At 39.6% G+C, this 22,225-nt stretch overlaps 1 protein-coding gene across 5 annotated transcripts in view; it reads right to left on the bottom strand.

The window, feature by feature from the left end:
* The window catches only part of LOC5573733 (zinc finger protein jing homolog), a 337,954-nt gene that overhangs the window by 41,982 nt on the left and 273,747 nt on the right, over positions 1 to 22,225 (bottom strand). The window contains exon 1 of one of the 5 annotated variants that reach the window (XM_021848709.1): positions 8,103 to 8,437. The exons of the other annotated variants lie outside the window; for them this stretch is intronic. The gene's annotated coding sequence lies outside the window, so the exon portion shown is untranslated. Of the gene's footprint in view, positions 1 to 8,102; positions 8,438 to 22,225 lie in introns of those variants that run through there. 5 annotated transcript variants of the gene reach the window in all.

Raw genomic sequence — 22,225 nt, 5'->3', positions numbered from 1 at the left:
AATTAACTAAAAAGAAACCGAACAGGAACCAGGGAATACTTAAACAATAAATTTAAAATGAATTTGTAAAGATTCCTCAGAGAATTCGAACAATCAGAAAATAATTCAGGCATCTGCCCATAACTTTCTTCAAGTATTACTCCCAAGATTATACCAGAAATTGTTTTACGGGTTTCTGTAAAAATTACTTCAAGGTCGGTCAGGATACCTTCAAGTATATAATCAGTAACATTTCTAAACATGCCTTTAGTAATTCCACAGATTCTTCCTGAAATTTGCCAAGGAAGTCCTCAATTCTTCATTAATATATCCTGTTGCAAATGCGAACAAAAATGAACTGTTTCTTCCACTAATATTGATATCCGTTTATTTTATGCTTCAAACTAAAAAAGATTAACAAATTAGTTTATGGTAATTTTAATCCATAGTAGTATAACCTACAATATAGTGAGACTATACATGCATGATCTTGCGTTACTGTTGTTCAATAGCCAGTTCGCAACTAAAACTCTGTGTAAAGCGACGTTCTAGTTATACATATTCGTCATACATTTAATTACAATTCTAGATTACTTTTTCAATTCGACGTAAGTAACTTTCATACGGTCTTGAGAAAATTAATTGAGAAGAATTACAACCTGCCTTCTAAAACTGTTTTAAAATTAATCACCATTATAGCATTTTTTCGCCGTGTACATCGCTTAAATTTTGCATACAATCAGCTCGCGTTAAAAAACTAGGTAGTTTCTATTGTTTCCCACAAAAAATATAATTGCCATTGATTATCCCGTATCTACCACGATCCACAAATTCAATACGCTCAGCGAGTATTTACTTCCTGCAAATTAAATCAGCTCTAATATACCATAACCAACAGACTTATGGTGCATACTTTTGATAGCACTAATGTAGCCTTATTTCTAGTAATTTGGTAATACAGGGAAATTGAAATAATAATAAATTCTACATAAATCCAATAAATTCAATGGGTTAACTATCGCAAAGCACTTCAAAACTGAAAGTAATTTATTTTGACATCAGTCAAATCCTTTAGCCACACACAACTGCATTCGATGGCACGGATGCCATCTCTCCTAGTGATATGGCAACATATCCAATAATTTTTCCAATCAATTTGCAAGGATTTGTCCAAGGAGTTTGTTTAGGACTTTTTCAGAAATCCTAATAGAGATTTTTCATATTTTTTATTCATGATTTCTTAAGCATTTCAATCCGGATGTTCCCTAATAATACCCCTAGTAGCTAGCCCAGACATTTTCCCTTAGCTTATTTATAATAATTCTCCATAAAATCTGTCAGCGATTGCTTTAGAAATATTACAACAAATTAATTTACCAATCTCTTTAAGAAGTTTCAAAGGTAATTTTTCAGAACACTAATTAAAAAAAAATCGGTGATAATCCAGTAGGTAACTTCCAACGAAAATCCTGAAGTAATTTCTGATTAAACTTCAAGATTAATAAGAACATTTGCAATACAAAGCTCCTGCAAGCACTTCTGAAAAAAAGGCTTGGGAGATTTTCTTGATAAATAAAACTTTTTCTGAAAAATGAGTATTTTTTTTGTGTGGGATAATTGAAAAAAAAAATCAAATCTCTGTTGTAACCTCTGAAAGATTTCTTTGAGTAATTAGTATAGCTATCAGTATAATATTCTTGGAAGTAGAAATCAAATCAAATTAGCTTGTCAATCTTGCATGAAAACAATTGTTTAATAGTTTAAATTTAACACCTGTTTTCAGTTGATGCATGAAAAAGTGGCATTATTGACCCAATTCAAGCCTATTTTTTTAATCCGATGTATTTGCGAAAATTAACAAATCGATATTTGCTTTGCATGTGCCTAACAAACGCACAATCTACATATTTAGTCTATAAACGTATTCCTGAAACCATTTTTGCTAATTCATTTTAATTATGTCGTATGTGCACTTTACTCAAAGTTTTTAATTTGGTTATATACACCCTACGTTTGCAATGCATCTCAACTGTCAACAATTTTCATTCTAGCATTTACACCGTACATATGCTCATAGTAAATCGTCCTATATGCACAACCAAAACATAAAATTTCAATCAGCGGATACGTCATAATGTTTCCGAATCACTAAACATGATAGAAATCTAGAGATTTGGACTCTCACAACTGACGGGTCGACAAACTGATGAACTGATAACATCATCAGTATTCGGGTTAATTAACCTTTCGGACGTCGCGCGAATTTTTGTAACTCGAGTAGTCGCGCGTTTTACTTTGTACAACACTCTTGGTTTTGCGAATATCCCAGGATTCTGACCACTAAGAAAGATGACGTCTTCGGCAAAATTGTTCAGTAGCTCAAGGGCTATCATTATTTTAGCCAAGAAATTCGGGATTTTACCGCTAGGCGGCGCTAGTGAGCATGAAATATTTGTTTTGCAGATCTTAGGATCCTGACCACTTAGAAAGATGGCGTCTTCTGCAAAGTTGTTCGGTAACTCAAGAACTATCATTGTTCGAGCTAGTTGATTCAAAATGTTGCCACTATTTGGTGGTAGTGAGCATAAAACATTTGTTTCGCAAATATCCCAGGAGCCTGATCACTTGGAAAGATGGCGTCTTCGGTAGAGTTGTTCATTAACTCAAATTCTTTCTTTGTTTAATCCATGTAGTTCGAGATTTTGTAAAATAATGAAATTCCCTGAGCTTCTGAACAAATTTGCGAAAGTGCCTGTCTGAAAAATTAAGATCCTGCAGTATCCGCAAAACAAAAATGTCATGCTCACTAGCGCCGTCACGTGGCAAAATAATGATAGCCCATGAGCTACTGAGCAAATTTGCCGAAGACACTATCTTTCTAAGTGGTCAGGCTCCTGAGATATCTGCAAAAAAGTGTTATGCTCACTAGCGCCGCATAGTGGCAAAATTTTGAATCAACCAACTTGAACAATGATAGTCCTTAACTTACTAAAAAACTTTGCCGAAGACGCCATCCTTCTAAATGGTCAGGATCCTGAAATATGTGCAAAACAAAAGTAAAACATCCATGCCCACTAGTGCCACCTAGCGGTCAAATTACGAATTAAATGAGGTGACATCAGATAGCGCTTCACCTCCAGAACAACTTTACTAAAGACCCATGTTTCTAAATTACCTGGATTTTGAGATAAATCGATTTCAAACTGTGGTTTACTCAAACCTTATATAGTGCGTTCATTATTATGCGACTTTTATGTACATTTGTTGATTTTACCGCATTATAAAGGGTCATACTGTAAATAAAAACTGTCGAGTATTGGTGTCGATAGATATCTTTGTTGCAAAATGATAGCATATAAATCACAACTGTTGTACAAAATACAACAGCGCGACAGCCCGAAGGTTAAATGTTAGTCGAGTTGAAATTGAAACATTGGGAAATCAATATTCGTTGTAATTGAACATAGCAACCGACGAATTAACTAACTTTATCGAGTTTTTAAGGGAATATAAATACCAACATATTTGCACAGTGGCGATTGATTCCCTAACCTCAAATCTACCTGTTCCACGAATAGAAATTCTTGAGTTTCAGCAACAAATTTGCATCTATTGAGAAGAGATCTGTTAGAAACAACGATTCGAATAATTTACTGTTTGCTTTTTAATCTAATTCTGCCGAATTAATCATTTTTAGATTCGTAGAACAGGTAAAAAGAGAGGTTACGAGTCGCCTCTGTATTTGCAACTTAAAAACAACACCGGTGTATCTGATGTGACGCATGTGTAAGACGAACTGTCAAACCGACGCATCAAGCAAGGTGTATGTAACAATCAAGGTATGATATTGACGAATCATCATGGTGTATGTGAGAATCACAAAGCAAAATGGTTTATTTGATAATTGTATCAGTTTTCAATCTAATTCAAAATCAATCGGCATTGCATAATAGTGCACTATGGTAAGGCTCCATATGAAGAGGTGGCCAAAACTACCAAATATTATTTTGAGCTCATGTTTTATTCAATTTTGATCCATGATTGGAATTGAACTACAATTTAAATTTCTATGACTTTTATGACGTAAAATAGGCGGAAGTCAAACAATTGAAAAGGTGATAGTAGAGTAAAGTACAAAACAAAGTATTTCAGGAATGCATGAATATTTCCCTAGAGTTATGTACTATCTGAAACCTTATTGTTCAACACTTTTATCGAGCATGAGGATGGAAAAAATATTTGGTTGATGTTTTTATACTATTCAATATTACACTTCGGTAATTTTGATAATTTTGAACATGAAAAAATAACTCTTGTCGCCGCCATTTCGAATAATGCACATAGTAAAACATTCTTAGATCTTATAAAAAATGTTTAACGTTTAAAGGTACGTAATATGTGAATAATCCCTTCTGAAACAATAAAAAAACACCAAATAACATGTTTAGATTACACATTTCATAAATTAAAGCAACAAAACTAGTTTTGGCCAAATTTCATTTTTTTCGACCATTGTGTAGTAGACTGGCCCAGCTCACTATGGGAGAAAAATAAAGTTGTATGATTCCACGGGGCACCCTCCAGGATTATTTCTTGGGGTTAGACGAAGCCTTTCTGAAAAATTCAGCTCATTTGGTCGTTCCATGAGCTGGCGCAATTGAATTGAAGTTAATATGGGATTTTCAGCTCAAACATATGAGCAACAGCACATCATCTACTGTTTGGTTCAGGAAAAATGATGATTGCGTTCAATTGGACCCAGAATGTCAAAAACACTACTTGATATAATAGTGAAGAATATTGTAGAAGATTGTACCATGATTAAAATTAATAAAGATGGTGTTTTAACCATCTGAAGTATATCATGCAATACTGCTTGTATTTCTTCAACATAGCCACTAAGCGCATCATAGCCACCTATGACGCTGGGCGAGCTGAGGCACATGTCGCATGCATATAAGTGACTGTACGGGAGTGCTGATCTAAGCCTAACTTTCAACAACTGAAAGAGTAATGAAAATGGGATTAAATCCAGATACAACCTTCTGCAATTATGTTCATTAGGGTATCAACTAGTGTATTTGTCATTCTGGGCTAATTTGAACGCGAACAATTAGTATACGGAACGAAACAGTGACATAGGATCAATTTTCAATATATTTCAGACGAATATCCCATACAAACTTCAAATCGAATGCGCCAGCTGGTGAAGCAATCAATTGAGTTGAAATTTTGAGAGAGTGTTTTTCTTACCCTAAGGCTCATATCTAGGGGGTGCCCCGTTGAGTTTTACAACTTTTTTGTTTAAGGGCCAGTCTATTGTGTAGTGGTTTAAAACAGTATTCTATTTTTTTCCAATTTATAGTAAATATAGCAATAGAAAAAAAAGTGCACAACATTTTAAACAGGATTCTTTCCGTCCGAGTGTTAGATACGTCTTTTTGAAAATTATGCTTGAATTTCAAAACCGGACAAAAATCTTGCTAAGTTTCCAGCTATAGTCCAGTTAGCTTGCTTTCTTCTATCAGTAAATTGTTAGAAAAAGTCATTTTGGAAATTTTATTTATACCAATGAATAGTGCTGGTTCGGACATGGACACTAGACGATTCGTCAACTTTTACGAATTTGATTTGCTCTAATAGCTGGTATTGCCCTTCCATACCTTTTCGAATACTACGGCAAAAAAACCTTTTGCAAAAATACAAAACTCAACACTCCGCATCTTGATATTGAGTTATAAAACATTATTGAAAGAAAAGTTAAAACAGACATTGCGTGTGAGAAATGAACTCTCGCGAAACATTACTAAAGGACCTATGTACAAATGAGAGGCTCTTTTTGTTTACTTTCTCTTTGATCAATAACTGAGTCACATTAACCTCTTCTGTTGCGTTTTTTGTATGAAACTCTAGTCAAGGAAATTGTCTTTCAATCTGTAGTGAAAAACTTCCCAAAAGCTTTAGTATTCCACTGTTATTATCGAAAGAGAGCGAGAGAGGAGAAAATCTCTCATTTGTACATAGGTCCTTTAGTAATGTTTCGCGAGAACTCGTTCTTTTTCTTCGGATTATTCATGGCTTTTTCTCTGCACTAGAACTTGCAAGTCGTGTTCTTAAAAGCCTTTTCACAGTTATAAATTGATGGAATCACTTTACCTGCTTTTGCATGTGTCGTGTGTGGCAAATCACAATGTTACACTATAATCAGGAAGTCGCTAAAATGTCGATCTGATTATTCTTTCTATAGGCTTCCACAGAATGAATAATTGATCATTAGATACTTTATCATGCACAAGAACTTATAAATGTTAACACAATCCACTGCATCTTTCGTAAATTGATCCATGCATTCGTATCACCAAACTACATTTATTTGATCGGGTTATATTTCTATCACTTTTACGTGTATCTTCACTCTAATAGCATTTTCAGAATTTTTGGTTCTGTAAGGCACTTTTTTTTATTTCATTATTCCTCAAAACGATTCCTCATATCTGCTGCTTTGTTCACTACATGATTTCTTTTCATCCATGGTTCCAACAGGAATTTCACTAATATTCAACGTATTCCTCTTAGCAACTCCGTCCACTATTGTTGCTAACCCATTATTTCCTGTGTTTGGTTGAAGATGGACCTAACGGGGATCGATCTGACAGCCTATCCATAGGTAATATCACTCCTTTGCTCACTGCATTGAATGAACGTTTTATCTCTGCACTGTTAAATGTAGATTTCTGAATGATGTTTGGTTCTGCCGCCATTTATTGTACCATTTACGATATCAGTTTGATGATACGGTTTTAAGCTTGGCGATCTCCTTAACACTGATATTTTTCCTTAAAAAAGCACCCATCACTTTAAGATATTTCATTTTTCTTCAGTAACATAGTAGCATAACTTCTTCATATTGCACTAATTCATCAATAATTGATTGATTTACTCTTGAAATATTCTTCACAATTGGTTTTGTACTACATTGAGAAGAAGTCACCTGTTGAAATTACTGCGGACAAATTATTTTCATGATATTTTCCCGCGTCGGCTCACATAAATCTCACGTCCTGCTGTACAATCTTCTTCACGATAATCTTTGAACTCACACAATTCGCAATAATTTGTGGGATATTTGAACGAGACTTGAATGATTTAAGTAATTACATTTCTTATTGTCGACCACACATTTTTCCGTCATACCAACATCGATTTTTGCAATGTCTTCCACATTGAAACATATCAACGATTAGTCAGTAGCAGCGCACAAAAATCATACCATTTATCGAAGTGTAACGGTACATTTCCAGATCAACCGAGCTAATGCCGCACAGTTGAGGGGTTGCAGAAGGCACAAAAAAAAGACCGTAAAGAATCACTGCTCAAAGCGCATAGGGCGAGAAGCCCGCGCGCCAAAATGTATCATCACCGATTGAACAGAAGGGAATGGTTTCGGTCTCTCTGCCTCGCTCTTTCGTTTGTGCTCCCATCCAGGCAGACACAAAAAAAAAAGTAATAAAAATAAAACATCAAACAGGCCAAACAAACCAAGGCAGCAAGAATGATAAGAAAACCCACCGAAAGAACAATCAAGAAAAGCGAATTTCGAAGCGAAAGCGAAGAACCGCGTTGATGCGCTTCACAGGTAAAGAAGAGCGCTGAATGGCGAGCGAGAGAACGGGAGAAAGAGAAAGACGAGTCATAATTTCAACCTGACCAGCACTATGGCGAACGGGATGGACGTGGCCAATGCAACGCGGAGGAAGAGAAAGAAGAACGGTAGCAGCCGTGGCGCGGATATTCATCGTCGGTGAAGTCACGTCTTCGTGACCTTGGCTGTTTAGGTACAATGACCGCTTCTCCTCGGTTCGCACACTCTGCCCGCTTCCTTTTTGGTCACTATCGCTAACTTTCTTCTTTCTTCCATAATTTCTTGAACATTTGTCGGTACATTTACATTCATTCAAATTACTTTTATTTCCCACGATTCATAGCCACACCACGCACGTAGCGTGGGATCTACTTATTCACAACAAATCGATTTGCTTTGATCAATCAATGATAATCTTCTTCTTCACGGAACAAAAACAATTTCATGAAATTGACACCAGAAAAGCGCATTCGTTTCGTACCGAAGTCGGATGAATGGGGCGACGATGGCGGCGTGTGTGCATCAGCTTCCAAGATCGGGTCCAGATCGGGCACGATCGGCCACCAGTCGGCCTCCAATCGATTTACGATCACACGAATTCACGAACGGATCCGAACTAACGTTACTCGTCGTTGACGCGCGACGGCGGAGGCGGCGGCGGTTCGCGGAGGTTGTGTGAGGAAACTTTTTAAACAACGTTTGGCATTGACATACCTTCGGTTTCAGTTCTACTGCGAGCGACCGGAGCACTGCATTTCGGTAGGTTTGTTCCGTTTACTCCGCACGCAAAACGAGTCGCGACGATACTGTTCGGGATGGAAAAGCCACAGCGACACCGAAGGCCTGGTAGTCGACGGCGACGATGTCCATTCGGGAAAAGGCCCGAACCCAACACGAGTCGATTGACGGCGAATGCAACAATGAATCGTCAATGTTCGTGCGCGGGCCTCTCAGGTTTGATGACTAGTGCGCTCTCGCTCTTCAGACCCGAAGCGCCAGCGAACATAGAGAAGTGTGGGGTGGTGTTTGTTTGGGTGGGTGAGTTCTCTAGACCGATGAGTTCTGTCCGTCCAAAACAGTAGAAGTGCAATCATATGATTAGCATGCAGCTGAACCAGTTATCTTCCATGCATGCATGGGTGGGCGCGGATCCGAAAACTGTCCGTCACTTACACTAGCTCATATCTGAGAGAGAATGTCTTGCAACGAGAGTAGAGAGTTCCCACTACGGAGTTGTGTTAGTGAGAGAAATTCTTATGATTTCGTTACATAAACATGGCACTCCTGATGGGAAGGGTGATTGCGCTAGGGGGGTGGGATGGAGGGCAGGGGTTTCCGTATGCTACCCTCCCCTTGCTTTCCGAATGGGGTTTCGTCTTACCCATGCTCTATCGCTTACAGAGACTGAACGTGCTTATTTATGATCTCGTCAGTCGGTGTATTTTTCCTGCTGTACCTCTAACCAGGCAGCCTTGGACCGATGCGAACGACGGAGGAAATTCTTTAGGTGGGAGACGTGAAAACTGGTTCTTTCCTTTATGAAAGTGTTTTCTGGGTAGTTCGATACAACGAAGGTGGAAGCAGATGTCTGCGGTGAGAAAGTAGTTGTACGGACCAAGTTCAAATTGTAATTGTTAATGGCGAGCTCTAGGGGTTTCCCAGAAATTACCCAGCGATTATGTTTGAAGAATGTTCTGGAAGATATGAGGAAGTATATTTCATAGTTTTGTAATAAAAATGTCACTTATAGAACGAGGAGACTCTCCATTTGATTGGCATTGCATAGTTTAAATGATTCAAGACAGCTCGTCGTAATCGATCAAGACGATAATTCACCAATGACAAAGGTTAAACTTGTGTTTATGAAGTTTTTCTGTATATTGGTAAATCTAGAAGCTTCTCTGGAAGCGTTGCAGATGCAGATGCTTCTTTGGTGGATTTGTAGAGTTTCTTTGGAGTCGCTCAATTAAAAGCTTGAGATAGATTCTTTTTTTTACTTATCTCGTTTATTTGGTAGGCTCGGTAGATAGATTCTTATTAATGATGAGTTTTTGAAATGGCTTATTTTAGCCTTCTCAAAGCTACTCTGGAAGATTATGGACGGTTTTATGGAAGTACTTGCTTGCAAGCTTTCAGAAGCTTCTATGGCAGTTGCCCTAAGCTTCTCTGGAAGATGTCAGCAACTCTCTGGAAGGTATTCTGGAAGCCTTTAGAAGTTTTCTTCCAAACTGTCAGAACCATCCCTGGAAGTTGCCCTAAAATCTGTTAGAACATTCCCATGAAAGTAGATGAAAAAACCGAATTTAGTACTATACCATTTAATTCCACTAGAATTTGTATCCCTTGACAGATACGCGTATTTCGACCTCAACTGTGAGGCCGTCTTCAGTGTCGTGTACTAGACTTAAGTTGAGTCTAGTACACGACACTGAAGACGGCCTTACAGTTGAGGTCGAAATACGCGTATCTGTCAAGGGATACAAATTCTAGTGGAATTAAATGGTATAGTACTAAATTCGGTTTTTTCATCTGCTTATAGGTATTCTACTAAACAGCTCAAAGATTTATTATTCCCATGGAGTTGTCAGAAGCTTCCCTCGAAGTTGTCGGAAGTTTCTCTTGAAGCTGTCAGAAGTATCTCTGGAAGCTCTCAAAAGCATTTTTGGAAGCTCTCAAAAGCATCCCTAGTAAAACTCGAAGATCTCAGAAGCTGCTCTAGAAGCTCTCAGAAGCTTCCCTGGAGCTCTCAGAAGCTTCTCTGGAGCTCTCATGAGCTTCGTTGGAAACTCTCAGAAGCTTCCCTGGAAGCTCTCAGAAGCTCCCTGGAAGCTCTCAGAAGCTTCCCTGGGAGCTCTCAGAAGCTTACCTGGAAGCTCTCAGAAGCTCTCAGAAGCTTCCCTGGAAACTCTCAAAAGCTTACCTGGAAGCTCTCAGAAGTTTTTCTGGAAGCTCTCAGAAGCTTCCCTGGGAGCTCTCAGAAGCTTACCAGGAAGCTTTCAGAAACTTCCCTGGAAGCTCTCAGAAGCTTCCCTGGAAACTCTTATAAGCTTACTTGGAAGCTCTCAGAAGCTTCCCAGGAAGCTCTCAGAAGCTTCCCTGGAAGCTCTCAGAAGCTTCCCTGGAAGCTGTTAGAAGCTCTCAGAAGCTCACAGAAGCTTCCCTGGAAACTCTCAAAATCCTATCTGAAAGCTCTCAGAAGCTTCCCTGGCAGCTTTCAGTTTCGCTGGAAGCTCTCAGAAGTTTCATTGGAAGCTCTATAAGCTTTCCTGGAAGCTCTCAGAAGCTTCCCTGGAAGCTCTCAGGTGTTTCGCTGGAAGCTCTCAGAAGCTTACTTGGAAGCTGTCAGAAGCTTCCCTGGGAGCTCTCAGAAGCTTTCCTGGAAGCTCTCAGAAGCTTTCCTGGAAGCTGTCAGAAGCATCCCTGGAAGCAGTCAGAAGCTTTCCTGGAAGCAGTCAGAAGTTTTCCTGGAAGCTCTCAGAAGCTTCCTTGAAAGCTCTCAGAAGCTTCCTTGAAAGCTGTCAGAAGCTTCCCTGGAAGTTGTCAGAAGCTTCCCTGGAAGCTTTCAGAAGCTTCCCTGGATGCTGTAAGAAGCTTCCCTGCAACCTCTCAGAGTCTCCCCTATAAGCTCTCAGAAACTTCTCTGGATGCTCTCAGAAGCTTCTATGGAAGCTCTCAGAAGCTTCTCTGGCAGTTTTCAGTAGCTTCTCTGGAAGTTCTCAGTAGCTTCACTGCAAGCTTTCAGAAGCTTTCCAGGAAGCTGTGAGAAGCTTTCAGAAGCATTCCAGGAAGCTGTGAGCTTCCCCAGACGCTCTCAGTAGCTTTCCTGGAAGCTATCAGAAGCTTCCCTGGAAGCTATCAGAAGCTTCCCTCTAAGCTCTCAGAAGCTTCCCTGGAAGCTCTCAGAGGCTTCCCTGGAAGCTCTCAGAAGCTTCCCTGGAAGCTCTCAGAAGCTTCCCTGGAAGCTCTCAGAAGCTTTCCTGGAAGCTCTCATAAGCTTACCTGGAAGCTCTCAGAAGCTTCCCTGGAAGCTGTCAGAAGCTTTCCTGGAAACTCTCAGAAGCTTCTCTGGAAACTCTCAGAAGCTTACCTGGAAGCTCTCAGGAGCTTCCCTGGAAGCTGTCAGAAGCTTTCCTGGAAACTCTCAGAAGCTTCTCTGGAAACTCTCAGAAGCTTACCTGGAAGCTCTCAGGAGCTTCCCTGGAAGCTCTCAGAAGTTTCCCTAGAAACTATCAGAAGCTTCCCTGGAAGCTCTCAGAAGCTTTCTTGAAAGCTCTCAGAAGCTTCCCTGGAAGCTGTCAGAAGCTTCCCTGGAAGCTGTCAGAAGCTTCACTGAAAGCTGTCAGAAGCTTCCCTGCAAGCTCTCAGAGTCTCCCCTATAAGCTCTCAGAAGCTTCTCTGGATGCTCTCAAAAGCTTCTATGGAAGTTCTCAGAAGCTTCTATGGAAGCTCTCAGAAGCTTACCTGGAAGCTGTCAGAAGCTTTCCAGGAAGCTCTCAGGAGCTCTCAGAAGCTTCCCTGGAAACTCTCAGAAGCTTCCCTGGAAACTCTCAGAAGCTTACCTGGAAACTCTCAGAAGCTTACCTGGAAGCTCTCAGGAGCTTACCTGGAAGCTCTCAGGAGCTTCCCTGGAAGCTCTCAGAAGTTTCCCTAGAAACTATCAGAAGCTTCCCTGGAAGCTGTCAGAAGCTTCCCTGGAAGCTGTCAGAAGCTGTCAGAAGCTTCACTGAAAGCTCTCAGAAGCTTACCTGCAAGCTCTTAGAAGCTTCCCTGCAAGCTCTCAGAGTCTCCCCTATAAGCTCTCAGAAGCTTCTCTGGATGCTCTCAGAAGCTTCTATGGAAGTTCTCAGAAGCTCGCAGATGCTTCCCTGGAAGCTCTCAGAAGCTCCCCTGGGAAGCTGTCAGAAGCGTTCCTGGAAAATGTTAGAAGCTTTTCTGAAAGTAATCAGAAGCTTTCTTGGAAGCTATCAGAAGCTTTCATGAACGCTCCAAGAGGCTTTGGATGCTATTAGAAGTTTTATTGGAAGCTGTTAGAAGTTTTCCTGGAAGCTCTTAGAAGCTTACCTGGAAGCTCTCAGGAGCTTCGGAAGCTCTTAGAAGCTTACCTGGAGGCTCTCAGGAGCTTCGGAAGCTTTTAGAAGCTTCCTTGGAAGCTTTCAGAAGCTTCCTTGGAAGCTTTCAGAAGCTTCCTTGAAAGCTCTCAGAAGCTTCCTTGGAAGCTCTCATAAGCTTCTTTGGAAACTCTCAGAAGTTTCCCTGGAAGCTCGCAGAAGCTTCGTTAGAGGCTCTCAGAAGCTTCGTTAGAAGCTGTCAGAAGCTTCGTTAGAAGCTCTCAGAAGCTTCCCTGGAAGCTCTCGAAAGCTCTTCGAAGCTTTCCTGAAAGCTCTCTGAAGCTTTCCTGAAAGCTCTCCGAAGATTTCCTGAAAGTTCTCGGAAGCTTTGTTGAAGGCTCTCGGAAGCTTTCCAGAAAGCTCTCAGAAGCTCTCCTGAACAATCTTGGAAACTTTCAAGCAAGCTTCGAATAGCTTTCAGGAAAGCTTCCAAGAGCTTTCAGGAAAGCTTCCGAGAGCTCCCTTGCTTGCTCAAAAGCTTCGAGAGAAGCATTTAAGAGTATCGCTGGCAGTTTTCGGAAGCTTCTCTTGAAGCTCTCGTAAGCTTTCTGCAGTGTTTCTGAAAATCTTTTTATGAAGCGTACTGAAGCTTTTCTGTATGCTTTTCCGAATACTTATCTGAATTCTTCATAGAGCTTCTCGTGAAGGTCTGAGAATCCAAAGCTCTAAGAAGCTTCTAAGAAGCTCTAAGAAGCTTCTAAGAAGCTCTGAGATGCTTCTAAGGATGTTCTGAGAAGCTTCTGAGTAAGCTCTGAGAAGCTTCTAAGGAAGCTGTAGGAAGCTTCTAAGGAATCTGTGAGAAACTTCAAACGAAGCTCTAAGAGGCTTTTCCAGGAGTCCTTAAAAGCTTCTCTGGATAATTTGAGAGGTATCACAGAAAGGTTCTACAAGCTTCGCCGATAGAATTTTAGGACGAAAATGTTTCGAATGTTGAAAAGCTTTCCAATTTTTTTTCCAAGAGATTACCGTAAATTCGGGTGAAATTGATAAGTAGGGGGAAATTGATCATCGTGTCACTCGATTTTATCTCTTCCTAATGGAGCACAAATATCAAGATAACGTGCAGTGAATGAACGTTGTTTGTCGTAACTATTATTGAATTGTGTGTTGTGAAGTTTTTTGCGTTAAAGAACGTTTATTTCTTTGGAAATAATAGAAAATTTCAAAATCATGTCCGGTGCAGTATTCACAAACATCCATAAACTTCTAGTTCTAAACAAGGATTTGAACATGGTATAAACCTGAAAGTTTGTGAGAATGCTTAAGATATATTTCCAAACAAGATTTTGACACCAAAATTCTTGACAATTTGCTCATTCGAGAGAAATAATTGAATTCCTGTTAGATATCAGGAAATTCCTTAGGAAATTGCATACATTTAGGCGTTTTCAGCATAATTCTTGAAATTTAACTCTTCAATATTTCTATAAATATTGTATTGTTAAGATTTTAGTAAGCGAATTCCGATTCATGGAGCTCAAATTTATTATGTAGAGTTATTTTTAAAACTAACAATAATCGTATTGAAATGTGATCAATTTCACCCCGAAATGAGATCCTCCGATTTTTTATTTTAGAGATATTTCTTAGCACTAAACTGACTTTTCTTAGAAAATTTCGGTACATGAGCCAATGAGGCTCACCTTCGTACTTATTTTCCTGCATTTAGTTGTTTGGCATTGTCAACGTTATAGAAAACAGACAAGAAAAACCTTGGAAAATGATCAATTTCACCCGAAATTACGGTACCTGTTTCTTTCCGCAGTAGCCCTGCAAGATACTACAAGTTTCATTCTCCTGAAGTTCCTTCAAGCTTGTATAAAAACTATACTGTGAGTTCTTGTTTGCTTATTTCGAATTTCCAAAAATCTTATTTTCAGAAATCTTATGAAGCTTCTTCAAGAACTTTGGGAAAGTTTTTCCAGAACTTCCAAATATCTTCAAAAGTATTGAAAATTCTCTGGTACATTCTGCAAAATTAGAGCATCCAGCTCATAAAGGAAGAGAGTTACCTCAAGATGCCACAGATTTGTCTATGACGGATAAATTGGATGATCATTGCGTTAAACCACAGCTGATATCAAATGTCATAGTAAACTTTCTCAGAATTCTTATAGTATTTAGCTGCATCGTATCGAACGACACCGTCTCGTAACGGCGAGAAATTCTGTGGAAAACTCCCCTCCTCCTTCTTCTACCGTAAGCTCGTCCCGTTTGCTCTGCTGCATTTGAGCAGCATATGTTTGAGTTCGCCAATGCAAAGGTCAGATTAAGGCAAAGTGCGATAAAGCATTTCGATATGCCCGGATGAGATAAGCAACGTATCGCCCAGACGGCTTCCCGGAAAGAGATTCTCCATTGTTGAACCAATCGCTTACTATGGACTACAGATTGGTGTAACTTTGTGGGAGCGTGTGGATGAAATTCGTAGTATGTATAGTATTAATGGTCTCGTGCACAAACAGTTTGAGTAGTTCTGCGAATGTGATAGATATGAGGACAAATAGTGTCAGTCTAACTATTTCAGTTTAATCGAATAGAAACAGCTTCATCCGTCATTCTTCACTAGTAATACAAGCAGCATCGTCTACAGTTTCACACGCTAGACTCAACAAATACGAAAGCTGCTCAATCCGGAAAGTAAAAGTTCTTGACAATTAAACGAACCGTACCATTCCCCCGGCTCTCGTATTCCCAACTCATTCGCCAATCCTCCCCACTCAGCGATTACTCAACTTTGCAAAAGCAGTACCCTCATGGCGCAAAACTACAACCATTAGCCTTCCTCTATTAGCCCGAGTTAGAAGCCAAATTACACATTATAAAAACGTTCTACAACATTAATTGGTCACTTCCTTTTGCCTCCATCCATCACGCCGGCCCGCTTGCAGTACTCGCCGCTGCCGCCTAACCTGTGCTTCTCCTCAATTCCGCTTTGCTCCCATCCTTCCAGCCGAGAGGTTTCTTTCCCCGGGGGTACGCGGGAAGACCAACCTCCATTGATTGACTGATCTTCTTGTTTTTTTGGCCGAAAATCTGCCCACCTAAAAGCGCAAAGAATACCCATTCGGTTCGGCTCGCGGAACTATAATTAATTAATGGATCTCGCGGTTCCGCGCCCGCCTCCGTTTCCGTACACGAGCATAGCGATAGTTCTGCAGCGCAGCACCCGGCCCCCAACGAATGGAATCGGAAGATCAATCGTTGGACGTTGCGAGGTATGGCGGAAGGGGGTGGGAAAATGGTCCCAGGCGGTCGCATTTTGCTTAAATTTTGGCATATGCTTTTGGCATATTACTAGGTAACGTGAGCTAACGGATAAACTCATCTTAGCTTATCTTAGTTTAATTCGCCAATACCTTGATCTACTCAAATACAAGAATGCAGCTTCTAGAGAAGCTTCTATAGCTTCTAGAGAAGCTTCTATAGCTTCTAGAGAAGCTTCTATAGCTTCTAGAGAAGCTTCTATAGCTTCTAGAGAAGTTTGTGCAGCTTTTAGAGCAGTTTGTGCAGCTTCTAGAGAAGCTTCTGTAGCTTCTAGAGAAGTTTGTGTAGCTTCTACAGAAGCTTCTGCAGCTTCTAGAGAAGCTTCTGCAGCTTCTAGAGAAGCTTCTGCAGCTTCTAGAGAAGTTTGTGCAGCTTCTAGAAAAGCTTTTGCAGCTTCTAGAGAAGCTTCTGCAGCTTCTAGAGAAGCTTCTGCAGCTTCTAGAGAAGCTTCTGTAGCTTCTTGAAAAGCTTCTGCAGCTTCTAGAGAAGATTTTGCAGCTTCTAGAGAAGCTTCTGCAGCTTCTAGAGAAGCTTCTGCAGCTTCTAGAGAAGCTTCTGCAGCTTCTAGAGAAGCTTCTGCAGCTTCTAGAGAAGCTTCTGCAGCTTCTAGAGAACTTCAGCAGCTTCTAGAGAACTTCAGCAGCTTCTAGAGAAGCTTCTGCAGCTTCTAGAGAAGCTTCTGCAGCTTCTAGAGAAGCTTCTGCAGCTTCGAGAGAAGCTTCTGCAGCTTCGAGAGAAGCTTCTGCAGCTTCTAGAGAAGCTTCTGCAGCTTCTAGATAAGCTTCTGAAGCCTCTAGAGAAACTTCTGCTGTTTCTAGAGAAGCTTCTGCAGCTACACTAACATGTGATTCACAACTTGACCCGTTGTAACCTCCATCACCGGGACCATCAATGGCCGTTTTGATTGATAATAACACATTATCCATTTCCGTTCCATGATGGAATCACCCCCCTTGTCCAAATGTCTGTAGCCGACCGCGAATTCCGACAACCGATGAAGATGATTCACGTGTGTAGGGCAGAAGCAGTCGGCAGCAGTGGGCCCAGATATGTATGTAACCGGGGCTACCGAATTGCTACCCTGCTACCCTTCCCATAGAGGTAATTCGGAAGAAGCGTGGTGGAGGCTTGATTGCCGCCGCGGAGGATTCCGTCACCATGGAAAATTGACCCAACTAGCTAGCTAGCTAGCCGTAAATGGTTTTCAACACGGGCAGAGGCGGCGCGGTAAAACATCAAAGCGTCCGTCGCTCTCGCAGCCATATCATCAAAAGCCCCCCATCCGAAAAGCCGCGCACATTGGAGGATCGAAGGCTGAGCGAGCTTAACGTGCTCAACCGTAGATCTTACGGGGTCTCCGATTTCGGTTCAGGTTGGGTCTCTCTCTCTCTCTGACGCAGATTTGTTTATGCCGTCGCACAGGGGAGTAACTTGAACAAATCCGTGGCCATTATTTCAAATTTGGAAAAAAAAACTTTTTTTCCCGCTATATTTTAGTTTCGTCCCATGGATTGGTTTTGCATAGATTTTGTGTTCTATCAGTCGATACCTCCTAACTCGATTCCTCTCTTCCGTTAATAAGGACGACAAAACGCGGGTTTGTCAGCAGTTTTTCACCTCAGGAGGCAAGATTGCATTGCTGCCTAGCGTCCTGAAGTGAAAGAATGCCAACAAACCCGCGTCTTGTCACCTTTGTTCACGGAAGAGAGGATCGATGAAGAGAAGTCGATCATGCGACTTACGCCCTTATTCTAGCACACGCTTGATGTGCTTCGATTCTCATTATTCTATTTGTTGGCTTATGCCGTTGGAAGGAGATTCTCTTTTCCCTGCAGGTTTCGCGTAAGTGTCTCTACTTACGGGTCCACCACATCCCCTTTTGGCCCTTCATACAACGGTATTATGTATTGAAAATAAGAATGAAAATTGACTCTGTTATCCAGTGGAACCGCATGCAGAGCAAGACTCAAGCTAGGATGGTGGCTATCTACATACATAACAGTCATTGTATTTTTTCAGGCTTGTTGGAACAATCTGTCATTATGTATTTAATACTAATCATCTTTCATTCATCGATTCTAGGTTAAACCATCGAGTTACAACATGATTTCCTATATTGTCATATTTTAAAATATTGTATTTATTTTCATTACATAACAATCATTGAATTGAATCATATAACATGGGTGATATTGGGAGGGTGCATCAGGGCATCATTGAAGTTACAGCTGGACAATGGAGTGGAGTGCCAGCCGGAGTCACAGGTGGAAGTAACCGTAACATCCTTGTAGATGGGTTCTTCTATCGCAACAGTTGTAATGATTTGACGTGCCCTTCCTATAACAAACCATCCCGTGGATAACTTGTCAGGTATGACAAATTTCATTATACTTTCAGTTGGATCATATTATTGGAAGGAGATTCTCTATTTCCCGCGGGTTTCGCGTAAGTGTCTCTGCTTACGGGTCCGCCACACCCCATTTTGGCCATTCATACAATGGTATGTTGAATTCAGATTGATAATGAAAATTGACTAGCAGTACAGCAGTGGAACCGCATGCAGAGCAGGATGGTGGCTACCTACATACATACATACATACATCTGGAAACTTTATTAACAAATCGCTGATTTTTTATTTTTATTCAAATTATTTGTTTATTTTTATCATTCTTCCCTCGACCAGCCTAATATCATCAGTAGGAAAAACATTCAAAAGAAAAATATATGTCGGCTGACATAATACCGCATGCTGTTTAACTGCGTCATATTTTATTGTTACTACCATTTTATTTTCATATTATTATATATATTATAATCTTATCCACTATATAACATATCACTATAATTGAATTTATCATGTTTTGGGGAGGGAGGGAGCATCAGGGCATCATTGAATTTACAACTGGACAATGAAGTGGAGTGCCAATCGGAGTCAGGAGGAAAAGTGTTGGTCGTTCGCGTCTAGTACTTTTCTCTCCAACAGTTGTAAAAGATTTGACGCGCCCTTCTTATAACAAACCTTTCCGTGGAAAGCTCGACAAGTATTGCAAATTCTAATACTCAATCTGTTGGATCATATGGCTGGAAGGAGATTCTCTATTTCCCGCGGGTTTCGCGTAAGTGTTTCTACTTACGGGTCCGCCACCCCCCTTTTGGCCCTTCATACAGCGATATGTTGAATGCAGCTTGGTAATAAAATTTGACCTTACTGTTGAGTGGAGCCGCATGCAGAGCAAGACTCAAGCAAGGATTGGTGGCTACCTACATACATACATACATACATATCAGTCGATACCTCCTAACTCAATGGTCCCTTCAATTTCGAGTTATGGAGAGTTTATGGCTGAAATTTCTAAATAACAAAATCGTGTTTGAAAAACTCTAATATTAAAAAAAAATATCTTATTCGGCACGATACGGCAATGTTTCTAAAACTTTTCCGCATCTCTCCGCCCTTACTTTCAATTTATTTTTTTAGCAATTTTTCGTGGTTTCTCAGTGTACATTTCAATAAATCTGAAACCTCAAAAATGCACTTCTACGCGTTTGTTCAATGCAACATTCAAAATTATTTTTGAAAACATATTAGTATTATTTGCATAACTAACCTTCGTAAAACCGATAGTTTAATAAATAGCTTGTAAAGTCGAATTTTTATAACTCAATATTCAAGGGATCATCGACTTATAGAATAATCGAGCTATAAAACCTACCGAAACAAAATGATAGGAATACTTTCTAATTTCCAATACTTTTATGGTCATTCCAGTAGGCAAGCAGTATTTCATTGGTGAAAAATTATTATTTTAATACATAATGGGTTACATGCATGGCCTGATTTGCTACTCGCCACATAGTAACGCACATGCGCTAGTGTCTATGCACAAAAAATCGTTAAAAGTAACGTGGAAAATATTTCTATGGTAAAATGCATCTAAAGATTTATTTCTCAAAAATGCGAACTATTTTTGAAAAAATATTTGATCCCGGTTGTGCGTAATGATGATGATTTTCACGTCCACCAAATATTTTTTTTCGAATTAAGCTTTCATTTAAGAGAAATTTGCTGTAAGATACCTTTTCCCGTACAAAATATAATGAGAAAACTTCTGCTGATCAACTGTGGACATGAGCAAATTAATCCACTGTTGCAAAATGCTCGAAAAATCATGTAATTTTTACTCACAATCAATTTATTTTTATGTTTCTTAACTTTCATTCCTACTTGCAAGTCTTAAGCCACTCCCAAACAATAAGTAATACAAGTTTCAGCGAACAAGTAGGGTTTTTCAAAAGATATCAACTAATTGAGAGGCTATCAGTCTTCTAACTGCATTTCATATGCTCACTGCACATTGGACCGAATCGACAATTTAGCCGGAAAAAAGTGTTTTCTCTGTTCTCGTCAATTTTAGACGTTTGATGTCTTCAGAGAAGTTATTCGTAATTGAGTTTTGCATCTTTTAAGAAAAAAGTTGAACAGGGTGGCCCTTATTTAAGTTGAAATTTTGACTCAAACTTTTTTGTTTGATGAAATTTGTGGCACTTTTGAGCTAACTCTTCATTTGAGCTAAGTTAATTGATTTTGAAAGTTTTATCTTAGGGTGAACCCAAAAAATCAGTTATTTTGATCCAACTTTTTTATTTTCAGTTTTACGTGAATGTGGTCTTCAAAAGAGTTGCAGAGGAAGTAAAGATACACATTTTTGCTGAACATCGCAAGTTTGCAATTCTTGTGATTTTGAAGTTATAGGCAAATTTAAGTGAAAACTTATGACATCTTTAGATGCCCATAACTCATGGAGTTGGTTCGATAAAATGTTTCTTTTAGTGGCATTAGAAAAGCCATACAATAGGCAACTTTTGCTGCAAAAACTGTGAGAACGTAATTTTTGTAAATTGAGAAAATTAACTTCAAAAATACACTTTAAAAACTCTAAATTTGCCTGTAACTCACAAGATTTCAAAGTTAACGACGTGCTGTCTTCAGCAAAGTTGTAGGTTTTAGCCAGATCTACAACTAGAGTTCAGTATTTGGGTAATATTTTCATAATCAAAAGGTTTCAAAATATTTCATCGGTGAAATTTTTCCCATACATTTTGTGTGGGCTGAAATGTGTAGGAAAACGTGATTTTCAGTGATTTTCATAGTCTTTATATGGAAAAATAGCTAAAAAGTGTAAAAAATCAAAATTTCACCGATGGAATATTTTAACACCTTTTGATTATGAAAATATAACCCAAATACTGAGGCGACTGTATCATCATGAATCACTGATGGAATAGGAGGTGTACACTACATGTGTGGCAGTTTATCCGGATTGGCCACTGGATCTTTGTTAAAGCATTTAGAGGTACAACAATTTAATTTAATTTAATTAACAATTGGTCAAATTTTAAGAATTGATCAATTGACTCAAAATATATGAGCAAAAGAGTGCAAAAAAAAGTTGTCCTCGCCTTTTAAGGATTAATCAATGTAACGTATATAAATACTATAAATTGGTTGATAACTTAGCATGGTAGTCATTAATATAGAAACCTCCCCATTAACAAACATCCCTACCAGTATCCTTTGTGGAGATGCAAAGGTAAACACAATCTCCAAATATCAAAGGTTACACACTAACATTCCTTTTCCCATCCCGCCTGACTGCAAGGACGTGGCCGGCGCCGTGATTGACCTCTGCAATGTTGTTCATCGTAAAAATATCTATCGAGATAAGTGTTCAGAATTTTTATAGAGGTCAATGGGTGACCTCTGGCGATTTTTCTTTGCAAAAGTAAGTTTTCCCATAGTAAATCCCATACAAACTTTGAACGGCTGGCGCTAAAATATAGTTTCTCCGATTGAGCTAAAATTTTGCATAGTTGCCATGGGACTTAAATGCAATCCAAAAAGTGGACTGGAGCGAGAATCTAAATTTTGTCCCACACTAATGTGCATCTTCACTGACTTCGGTCAATCACGGAATAGCAACCATTGATATGTGTAGTTAGTCTAATACAACAGACAAACAGACGTAACACTTCGGACACATCCCAATCAAAATCAAAGTCACGATGACATGTACGCCCAATGCTAAAATCGGTGTGTTTGGCCGATGGACCAACAGATGGCGGTAGTGTGTAAACGTCAAACGCGAACAAAAACGATGCGAGCGCTGCAGGTGGTGGATTGGCCACCTACCATATATTTGAATCGGCCGTTAAAAAGGTGGTCGATGG

Source organism: Aedes aegypti, chromosome 3, assembly GCF_002204515.2.
Source record: "Aedes aegypti strain LVP_AGWG chromosome 3, AaegL5.0 Primary Assembly, whole genome shotgun sequence".
Classification (NCBI taxonomy): Eukaryota; Metazoa; Arthropoda; class Insecta; order Diptera; family Culicidae; genus Aedes; species Aedes aegypti.
Note: the sequence above shows the minus strand (reverse complement) of the source record. Positions and strands in the feature narration are given on the sequence as shown.